Genomic DNA, 11,735 nt, shown 5'->3' on the forward strand with positions numbered 1-11,735 from the left:
AGAGAAACAAAAAAGTAAAAAGCCTGATTAATTTATCACTAATTAGATATTTCTTTTTCCCAGGTAAGTGTTGGCGAAGAATGTTACCTGTAGTACTCTGTCGGACCTGTGTGAGTACCTGCTGACTCTCTGACACCTGTAGTACTCTGTCGGACCTGTGTGAGTACCTGCTGACTCTCTGACACCTGTAGTACTCTGTCGGACCTGTGTGAGTACCTGCTGACTCTCTGACACCTGTCTTAGGCATGGTATACAGTGTGATCGGAAAGTCCCTATTCACCTGTAAACATTAAAAATATAGTTCTACCTTGTTATACCTACAAGTCTATATACCTTTTTTTTATGTAAATAATATAAAAAAACTCACACTAAATTTTAAAGGTGTATATCATTTCTATTATTTACTGTAAATAGAACAAGGTATATACTAGTGAGGGGTAAGAGAGGAAGGGGATCAGAGGAACATTATCATAAGGCTAGTCTGATACTAGTGCCCATGGTGACTTATAACATGGGATCTTATTGCTAAAACCATGATCCACTCCGCCACGGTACTCAATAATATACAAATCTCTATACCATATCCACGCTGTAGATGGCGTGTCACTTCACTCACAACAACAAACTCCTATCTTCATGAGGGGAGATGTAGCATCGAGGGGGAGAAAACATAACCGAGGGGATACATTAAGGGAGGGGAAAGGGTCGACACTAATGGTGGGACCAGTTCACTATCTCACCTTCACAATCTTGATGGCGGCTTTCAACACACACACACACACACACACACACACACACACACACACACACACACACACACACACACACACACACACACACACACACACACACACAGAAAGGGTTGTCAAACGAAAAAATTACTACACTGACTCATACGGGTATAGAAGGTGAGGTAACTTTGGGCGTGAGTAGTGAGGGGTGAGAAGGAGGCAAGCGGAGTAGCGAGGGTCGTGAGTAGCTAGGGGCGTGAGTAGCTAGGGGCGTGAGTAGTGAGGGGCGTGAGTTGTGAGGGGCTTGAGTACCGAGGGAGGTGAGTAGCGAGGGAGGTGAGTAGCGAGTGGCTTCAATGTGTATAAAAAGAAGAACGAGAAATAAGAGAAGGAGAAGAAGAGAAAATGAGAAAGACAGGGATAGAAACAGAGATAGAGAACAAGAATAAAAGTGTATGCAATAATGGAGGAAGTCATAACGAAACAGACCAGATCCCATTAGGCGTACTCTTATAACTCGTACAGTACATTAAGGTGAAACATTTTTGTTCATATTGTCACAACAGCGAGAACACTATACATTTATATTCGTGTAAATGGTAGTTATTACAAAGGTCTTTCCATTTAGCTGCTCACCTGTGTGTGTGTGTGTGTGTGTGTGTGTGTGTGTGTGTGTGTGTGTGTGTGTGTGTGTGTGTGTGTGTGTGTGTGTGTGTGTGTGTGTGTGTGTGTGTGTGTGTGTGTGTGTGTGTGTGTGTGTGTGTGTGTGTGTGTGTGTGTGTGTGTGTGTGTGTGTGTGTGTGCTATTCCACCTCTACACTCCAACAACTCTTATCATCGTCTCGTCTTATTAACAGGTGAATGTATTTACAAGACTACGTGTACCTGAAGCTTTAGCCAATTTACTGTTCAATCGTTTGCTCACCCAAGGCCACACTCTCAGCGTAAATTTAAGCAAGGGGATATTTGTTTTTAATCTGGGTCTATGCATGTTGTGTTTACGCTGGGAATACCTGCTGTGATGGTGTTGGTAATTACCTTTATATACACCTGTTGCTCTAAGCAGATGGAGTTACAGTACTTCCCGTTTACTCGTACCTTGATGGCCGGGGTAACTAGGGCAGATACACAGGTCGGTAACTAGGGAAGATGTGGAGGTCGGTAACTAGGGAAGATGTGGAGGTCGGTAACTTGGGAAGATGTGGAGGTCGGTAACTAGGGAAGATGTGGAGGTCGGTAACTAGGGAAGATGTGGAGGTCGGTAACTAGGGAAGATGTGGAGGCCGGTAACTAGGAAAGGTATGGAGGTTAGTAGATCACCTGTGAATAGATGCATCTCTGAGTCTCTCGTTTCCACTATAAATCTTCCTACTGCTCATCTTGACGACCAAACACTGACACACACACACACACACACACACACACACACACACACACACACACACACACACACACACACACACACACACACAATGTACGTCGCGATGAAATCCAATTGATCATCTTTCCATCTTAGTCCAGTCGCTCTACACTTTACCTTCCTGACCATCCTTCACGGTACAGCTGCCTCCTCCCCACACACACACACACACGCGTCTTTCCCATAACACTTAACCTAACCCCCCTTACCTATTAAGTATTATGGTATTTAATCACAACTAAAATAAACTAAAGACTCTTAAATCTTCATAAAATCCTATTAATATCCTTCTCTACTTAAACACCCTCACCAACACACCGGAACACATAACGTTATCCAGATCATACTTTAGATCGTTTCTGTCATGATGTGAAATTTAGTAGTTGAGAGGAGGGGAAGAAAACAAAGGGGGTTTGGGCAGTGGTTAAAATACTAAGGTTATAAAGATAAACAATGAGACAACACGGGAAGTAAACAATGGCGATAGAATGGATATAAAAGAGAATTTCTTTAATTAAAACATTGTTAATAATTAATGGAGGGAGTAATGTAACTATGACTGTAGTTTCTAGGTGGGGAGGGAGGGAGGGAGGGAGGGAGGGTGAAGATGAGGTTATAGTTGTGGTGTGAGGGAGAGAATTAGTGTTTGAGGTTAATGTTAGGTTAGGTTAGGTTAGGTGTGTCGGGAATGTGAAAGTGGGTGATTAAACTAACAGCTTGCAGGTAAAGAGGAGGGAGGGGGTAGGTTAGGTCTTTAATCTAACACACACACACACACACACACACACACAGAGGTAAAAGTAATTTATAACTCAGACCATAAATAGCTCCAAAACGAGTCATGCTAATTACAGTAAGAGCTTAATCCATACTGAAACAAGAGTAACAAAGAACTGGTTAGGTAAGGTTAGGTTAGATGAACACGAGTACAGGCACCAACCTAAGATTTCCTAACCGTATCCAAAAAGTCTTTTATGTGAGATTTCCTCCTTAAAACAGACAAGGAGACACAACATTGAATTATGGTAAAGTCTCAGTGTAATTTCGACCTCCTCCCTTCCTGCTTATCATCGAGTTGCAGCTCAAGTGAAGAGATTGAGTGTTTTCCTGCATCTCAAATGACAGATTATTTTTTTTTCTTTTTTTAACGCGCGGACCTTTGAGAATCAGAGAGGAAGTATCGGATTACGAGAGAATTTTTCCTGTGATGATCGTGATGTTGAAGTTTATTGACAAAACATTATATACTGAGTTGAATTAACATTTTACTTTGTTATGGTTGCAGGTAAGCTTACAGGTACAATTACATATACAGGTAAAAAGTACACAGACAGTTGCAGAGACAAACAACACACCTGGACTACTGAACACACACACACACACACACACACACACACACACAGCCAGGGGTCGTGACGTGTCTCCGTGGGGAGGGTGGATGGTCGTGGGTCATTTATATAGCCCCTTAGTTATTCATCATGACCACCTCACCTTGACGAGTGGCGCTACCTGACGGACGAATGTAGATAGATAGATAGATAGATAGATAGATAGATAGATAGATAGATATCCAGTAAAATCGTCATACAAATTTATATATATATTAACGAGTTATAGAGACAACAGGAAACATTATATTGATTCAACCAAAATTATATATGCATTCCATTCGGGTTCTCAGGTAATATCCTTAATTAACTCACTTAAGCCTCGGTTACAAGATGACAGCGAAATTAGCGTCGAAATTACGGAATTAGATAATTTCTCTTACGTTTAATTATAAGTTAAAAATGTGATATTAACTTAGGAGGGTTTAAGAATCTCTTTACCCAGGCTGGCACCTTGTAGGCTTGCCATCACTCGCCAGCTCAGGAGATATAATATTAACGCCGTTTTCAACCTGTCATTATTTCACGCGTCGTTGCATAAATACTTGATGCATTTATTACCTAGTTACAGATTTTAATATTATAGATAGTATTTAAGAATATTAGAATACGGAAAATATAACAGGAGCAAAAATTACGCAATATATCAGTGTTTTTTAAATTTATTTAGGTTCAACTCATCTCGTATATCAAATGAACACGACCATTTCATTTATGTGTGTCTAATTCTTTGATCATTAATGCAGTAAAAACCTCAATGTCATACTAAAGGATAAATGTTAAATGATCATATGTTATAAAGAGTTATTCGGACATAAAAAACTGTGTTTATTAAGTCACGGTCGATGACCCTCGTCGATGTAAATCAGTCACCCGTAAAATGAAGTTAACGTTTTTTGTGATTCTTCCCATTGATAAATACCTATATGTAGACCAGAGCGAGCGCCAGTGAGGATATTTTATCTAATTTTTTTTCTCGATTGTGCATGACTATACTATATCCTATATATATATATATATAATTTAGAACCCCATACACACACTCTCTCTCTCTCAAACACACAAAAAACACACTCACTCTCAACATACGTAAGTAAGCACATTCATCAATAACTTTTTAATTGGTTTTCTCACTCAGTCTTAATTTTATTTCTTAGCGAATAATAATTAAAGAAATGTCTCGTAAAATCTCAAAACATAAATTATCCTAAAGTTTCCTTACAATGACAATTTAGTTTTCAGCTGAATTTTAATTGGTTGATGACAGAAATAAAGTCGTAGAAAGCAACTGAAAGAGAGGAAGAGAAATACAAACATACACAAAATATACTCGGTCATATCTACAACATACACACGGTATACAGAGTGAGTTATTAGACAGCGTGTTATATATAATGTTGTGTTGTGAGTTATAGTCTGTGTTATAAAGGAGGACAAACACGCTACCACCATCATCACACTCACTACCACTACCAGTACCACCACATACGCTACCACCATCATCACACTCACTACCACTACCACCACATACGCTACCACCATCATCACCATTACCACCACACTATATTTATTTTTTCATGATACCGTTAATATATATGGCTGCCTCCTTCCCACTCCCTCTCCTTCCCTCTCACTCAATTCTATCCTTCCCTCCCACTCGTCTCCCTCTTTCCCTCCTATTTATCTCCCTCCATATTTCTTTCCTAATTATCTCTCTCCCTCCCACTCATCCTTCTCCTCTCCTTCCCACTCACCTTATTGTCCTCCTCCCCATATACCCATTACAGGTGTACAGACCATTAAATCGTCCCTATTTCCTCCCTCCCACTCATCACCCCCCCCTCCCTCTTTCCATTCACCACTCACATCCATCTTTTCCCTCCCACTCACCACCCTACCACCCACGTCTCCTATCCACCCACCCCATCCTACTACCCATTCGACACCCTACTCTCCACATACCACCCCGCCACCCAACTTTCCACCCACCCTACCTATTGTACCACCCTTCTACACATCATTCTGCCACCCCATCCTGCCACCTACCACCAATCCCACCACCCACTCGTCACCCCACAACCCTAACCCACCTAACCCACCTACCCATCATCCTGCCACCCCATTCTGCCACCCTGCCACCCACACGCCACCCCACCACCCATACAATGACTGTCAGGTGTACAGTTCCTTGAGGCAGACGAGGTTTCTCATACGCGGGGGATCTGGCCAACAGAACACTCATCTCTCTCTCACTTCTTTATTGATTATTCCTGTGGCGTTAGTGTGGCGTAGTGTGGTGTAGTGTGGCGTAGTGTGGCGTAGTATGGCGTTAGTGTGGCGTAGTTTGGCGTAGTATGGTGTTATTGTGGTGTAGTGTGGTGTAGTGTGGCGTAGTGTCGTGTAATGTGGTGTCGTGTTGTGTAGTGTGGTGTCGTGTGGTGAAGTGTGAAGTTGTGTAGTGTGGTGGAGTGTTGTATGGTGTAGTGTGTGTTTTTGTCTCGTTGTGTGGTGTAGTGTGTCGTTATTGTATTAAATAGTTGATACATACATACATACATACATACATACATACATACATACATACATACATACATACATACATACGCTAAACAAATTATCTAGCTTGTAAATTGGGTAAAGAAACTTCCTCATTTGCATACAGAGATGTGATGCAGAAGTTGAACCAGGACTATCACTGTGTAGTTCAGGAGGGAAGTTATTCTCTCCTGGAGGCGTAGAGGAGGAAGTTAGGAGGGAGATCTCTCTAACTTGGCCAAAACTTCGAGGACGTGAAGTTGGTTCCTCTCTCTCTCGTGGCGGTACATCTCAATATAGTGCTTGATATATTCACACCCAAAAAGTAAATCTCTGTATGTTGTTGTTTCATAGTTAATTTATTTAGTATTGTTTAGTTAGTTTGTTAGGTAGGTAGTTAGTTAGTTAGTTAGTCTTTTGGTTTTGCCAAAGTTTATATATTGATGTTTTTTACAGTGCAGTTTTCGTCGTGTATATTTCCGTTCAAGGGCAATTTCGACGTACAATATCTTCTCAGGGCAATTTTGACGTATAGTAGAGTCTCAGGGCAATGTTTCAAAGCAATTTCGACGTACGATAAATTTTCTCTCAGGTCTCAAATCCTCTCTTACGTCGAAACTGAGATGATCGAGACTCTGAGACGTCGTGTAGTTAAGACGAATTATTTGACGTACGACCCTTTGAGAAATCGACGCCCCCCTCCCCCCCCACCCTCGGGCACTTATATCACTACCGCCATCGACTTTCCGAGCGATTGGTTTGAAATATGTTCGTACGTGAATGCCACTGATTGGTAGTTGAAACTGATTCATTAGAGAGAAGGATTCTATGTACTACAGCTACGTGTTGGTGGAGGTGGTAGGGGAGGTGGTAGTAGTAGTGGCTGCAGTGGTGTTGATATTAGTAGTAGTAGGAGTAGTAGGAGTAGTTGTAGTAGTAGTAGTAGTAGTAACTGTGGCAGAAATACAGTAACAGTGGTATTAGTGGTAGTACTGGTGTAGGTTCCATTTCCAACCAACTGTTCCCTATTTTTTATTTTTTATTTTTTTCACACTAAAGACCTCTGTTGTAGTACTCTCCTCTCCCCCCTCTCTTCCTCTGCCACTACTGCTGATATTACTGTTGCTGCTACTGCTGTCGTCCTCCTGTTGTTATTACCGACGTTACTGTTACTGTTGTTGTGAGTATTTCAATCTCGTCACTGTTGGCTTTGCTGCAGCTGTGTGATATATTCATTTTTCCCTGTTTTTTTTTTTCTTCTTCACTGTTTTTTGTCTCGTCGTGCCGAAAGACGGAACAAAGGTATGGGTATTTTTTCGTCTGTTTCTCCATCGTCCATTAGTGTATGCGTGCGTCTATCAAACCGGCAGTCCGTCCGTTGGTAAGGGAGGCTTTGGGCGGAATAAATCGACCACACTGTAATAGATTATTCAGCCAAAATTGCTATATTGACATAATTCACCACAAGCTATCAGACGAGAGCTATTTTAGGAGGCCATTATTGTACTGAGATTAATATTATGGCCTTTTGGACTATTATGGTGCATCAGGGGATCTGGTTACCCCTCTTCTCGTTTTCTTTCGTTTTCTTTTTATTTTGATTTTTATTTTCGTTCATTTTCGTTTATCTTTTTTCTTTGGTTTTGTTGTTATATATGATGGTGACCTTGACTCCATTTAACCTTTGGGGTCAATAGAGGTCAAAGTTATTATTGGTAAAGGTGATTTTTTTAGTTCTTTATTTTATTGTGTGTTATGGTGCAATGGTAAATGTATTGGTGCATTGGTAGTTAGTGGTGGTGGTGATAGTGGTAGTGGTGGAGGTAGTGATGGTGGTTATAGTGTTGGTAGTAGTGATAGTGGTCGTAGTATGAGGTCAGTAGGTCAAAGTTCAAGGTATTTTTTTTCTATAAAAGGTCTTTCAGGAATCTCATTTGTGATATATATAATTTAATGAGAGAAAAGGGTAAATTTTGCGTTTTTCTACCATTGATTTCACAAGATTAATACGAAATACTAAAACAAAAATAATCCCCCAAAATAACTTATTTTCAATATTCACGAATCAAAAGAGCAAAAAATACACGAAAAAAATATACCTTATTTTCAGTAGCTATGAATTAAAAGAGCGAAAAGGTACAAAATAAAAGACATTGACACAAAAATATACTGTATACTGTAGATGATTAAGGCGACGAGCGACACATTTTGTGAAGTACCCCGTTAAATGTGAACCAACTGAGATGAATTGCGCTAAAAACACCACAATAAAATGTGTATTAAAACGCAAAAATTAAAAAGAGAAAGCGAGAGGGTGAGAGAGAGAGAGAGAGAGAGAGAGAGAGAGAGGAGGGGGTTAAAATGGTGAGGACTTAAGCAAGAGAGAGAGAGAGAGAGGGAGAGAGAAGGATGAAAAGAACCTCGGTGAAAAGAGAGAAGAGATTGGCGTGATGAAAGGAGAGGGGCAGTTTGATGCTACATTTAGCGAAGAAAATTGTCAGCAAAAGTAAGAGGAGTTTTCAGGCGTTGTACAGTGAGATGACCGAAGATTTGTGCACCCTCAGACACGGCTCTGAGTTCAACCCATGCCTTGCGACCCACGTCTTATATGATTTATTCTATTGCATCCCACGCCCAGCCATTCAGCGTTCTGCATTCTATTCTCTGCAAGGTAGTAACACGCTCTACAATCACATCTTCAGCACTCCACAACCCAGCTCCTAACCCACAACGCTTCCACAACCCACGCTCCCACAACCCACAATTCACGCTCCCACAACCCGCTCCACAACCCACGCTCCACAATTCACGCTCCACACTACACAGGTAGAGTCTGTAACCCCTTGAGGCTGCAATAAAGCGACGCAAACTTTTGATATGATATTTTTTCAGATTGTGGTAAAGTGGTGGGGGGTATGGGAGGAGGGGACAGGGGAGGTAGGAGAGGGATGGAGGATGGGATTGGAGGGGACGCGGATAGGTGGGATGGAAGATTGCAGATGGTGGAAGAGAGGAGATAGGTTTTAATAAGATACGTAAATAAGATTTTTTTTTATAATACGAACGCACGAATTTATTTTTCTAATAAATACGAAGACCAGATTTTTTTTTAGTTGTACGGGAATTTTTTTTTATTAATTAGCGTAAGAATCATTTTCTCTTTGATACTGGTGTAATACTTCATCAGTTCTTTGAGGACGATGGTTCAAATTATAATTCTCAAAGGGTTAAACCATCGTCCTCAAAGATTAAAAATACTGAACAATATTTAAGACGAAAATTTGAATGAGGACATATAAAAGACCCTTAAACGGCCTTAGGATCTAAATGTAAAAATGAAGACAATTTACATCGGGAAATTTGTCTCAATATACAGGTGAATTTTTTTTTACAAAGGCCTCTCTCTCTCTCTCTCCTGGTAGCTAGGGGGGCAGGGATGAACCACAACAATGGGTCAGCGTTGCTCGCTAAAAGCGGTAAGCGGCCACAACCTAGCTACGCTTCCCCAGGAGTCATGGCAACGCTAATAGGACAGCCACCTTCCTCACTGTGGTGGTGGTGTGGTGGTGCTGTGTGGTGGTGGTGCTATGGGTGGTATTGGTACTAGGAAGGAGAGATATGTGTGTGTGTGTGTGTGGTGGTGCTTGTGATGATGATGTGACGATGATAGTGAGTGTAGGAAGATGGTGATGATGGATATATAAGACAACACAGGTATATAAAATACATATACAGTGCAGGAATACACACACACACACACACACACACACACACACACACACACACACACACACACACAAATATTCACATGTTAATTACCCTCGTTATTTTGCTTTTTGCTGTTGTGTATTTGGTTATAATTACACAAGTGAACATATTGTGATGTAAATATTGGTGAGGATGTGTGTGTGTGTGTGTGTGTGTGTGTGTGTGTGTGTGTGTGTGTGTGTGTGTGTGTGTGTGTGTGTGTGTGTGTGATTTTGTAATCATCTCTGTCTCTCTCTCTCTCTCCACCTCATATAGCGTGAAGAAAAGTTTCAATATTGTCTCTCATAACACACACACACACACACACACACACACACACACACACACACACACACACACACACACACACACACACACACACACACACACACACACACACACACACACAACTCTCTCAACACTCGTGAAGACAAGAAAATGTTTGTTTATCTTCTGTTCTATAAGAGCCTCAGTAAACAAGGAAAACACCACACGTACTGTTTATTGCACCTTATGGAAGTCCGACCCTCTAGGCTGGTCGGGTGGTCGGGAGGTGTGTTCATCGGGTGGTCGGGAAGGTTCGGGGTCTTCGGATACTCGTTGGTCGGGTTTTATAGTTATCGGGTGTTGGGTTGGTCGAGTGATCGAATGGTTGGTTAGTTGTATGGTTGATGTTGTTTTTGCCACGAATTTACCAGGAAGTTCGGTAGAAGAGAGAGAGAGAGAGAGAGAGAGAGAGAGAGAGAGAGAGAGAGAGAGAGAGAATATGAGATAACTATGGAGGACGTGATGCAGAGAAGAGAATGCAATAAGGTGATGAATTGAAGGGGAAGTAAAGGAGAATAAAGGGATAGGAGAGTGGGGAAAGGAGAACGAAATTAAAGATGTGATGAACCAGAATGGAATGGGGTAGAGAGAGAGAGAGAGAGAATTGTAGTGAGTGGTTGTGGTGTTCGTGGTGGTGAGTGTAGGGGTAGTAGTGGTGACGGTAGTGGTGATAGTAGTGGGGGTATAGTGAGTGTAAGGGGTGGTAGTAGTGGTAGTGGTAGTAGTAGTAGTAGTAGTAGTAGTAGTAGTAGTAGTAATAATAATAATAATAATAATAATAATAATAATAATAGTGATGGTAATGGTAATAGTAGTATAGAAGTAGTAGTAGTAGCATTGATGGTTAGTACTGATAGTAGTAACGTGTGGTGATAGTGGTAGTAGTACTTGTACGGTAAAACTAAAAACTGTGGTATAGGCTACGGATACCGCTACCCACATTTCAATACCGTATTTATGAGCGAAATCGGTATACACAATATAAAGTGAATATAAATCTGTATACATAATGAATGAAAGACATAAACGAATGAATATATGTTTACTTTAGTGTATAGTGAATAGATTTGAATATATGATTTTATAATGAATGACAATTTAGTGTTTACTGAGGATATATATGACGGATATATGTTAGTTAGTCTCTCTCTCTCTCTCTCTCTCTCTCTCTCTTCTTTCTCTCTTCTTTTTTCCCATCTCTGCCAGCCTCACTTTTCTCTATTTCTACCCACCTCTCTCTCTCTCTCTCTCTCTCTCTCTCTCTCTCTCTCAGTAATAGTATCATCATTCGTAACGCTATATGAGAGCCTCACCGGAAAGACCTTTGATATAATTTATGTTTCTGGAAATTGAGTCAGTTCGGCCTTCACCCGCCGGCTCACTCAATTCTTGGTATATCACTCAATTGTTACTGACTTCCTCAATCCTTTGGTGACTCACTCTATTCCTGCTGACTCACTTAGCTATTGGTGACTCACTCTATTCCTGCTGACTCACTTAGCTATTGGTGACTCACTTATTACAAAGTCGGTGATGGTGACTTGTCTACTTATTAATGTTAATCCTTATGTTAATTTGGTTAGATTA

Source organism: Homarus americanus, unplaced genomic scaffold, assembly GCF_018991925.1.
Source record: "Homarus americanus isolate GMGI-L3 unplaced genomic scaffold, GMGI_Hamer_2.0 scaffold19066, whole genome shotgun sequence".
NCBI lineage: Eukaryota > Metazoa > Arthropoda > Malacostraca > Decapoda > Nephropidae > Homarus > Homarus americanus.